Raw genomic sequence first — 271 nt, 5'->3', positions numbered from 1 at the left:
TTCCTTGTTTGTGTTTACTGTTGCATGATCTTTTCACTTTGAATGAATTAAAGAACTACATGTACAGTAGCCCTTTATAACAAGCTGTTCAGGAAATTACATGTTTTTAGACAAAACTAAAAAAAAATGCAATTTAGTTTGTTGTGAAAATGTATCAGTACAATATAACTGCATGGTGCTAAAATCATTGTTATAACATCACTTAAAAGTCAAAGATATGACTGTGAGATATGAATAATGACCATAAAACATCAAGGAAACGTAAAATATA

The sequence above is a fragment of the Sinohyriopsis cumingii genome, unplaced genomic scaffold (assembly GCF_028554795.1).
Source record: "Sinohyriopsis cumingii isolate HCF-2022 unplaced genomic scaffold, ASM2855479v2 utg000624l, whole genome shotgun sequence".
NCBI lineage: Eukaryota > Metazoa > Mollusca > Bivalvia > Unionida > Unionidae > Sinohyriopsis > Sinohyriopsis cumingii.
The sequence above is the reverse complement of the archived record's forward strand: the minus strand, read 5'-3'. Positions refer to the sequence as shown.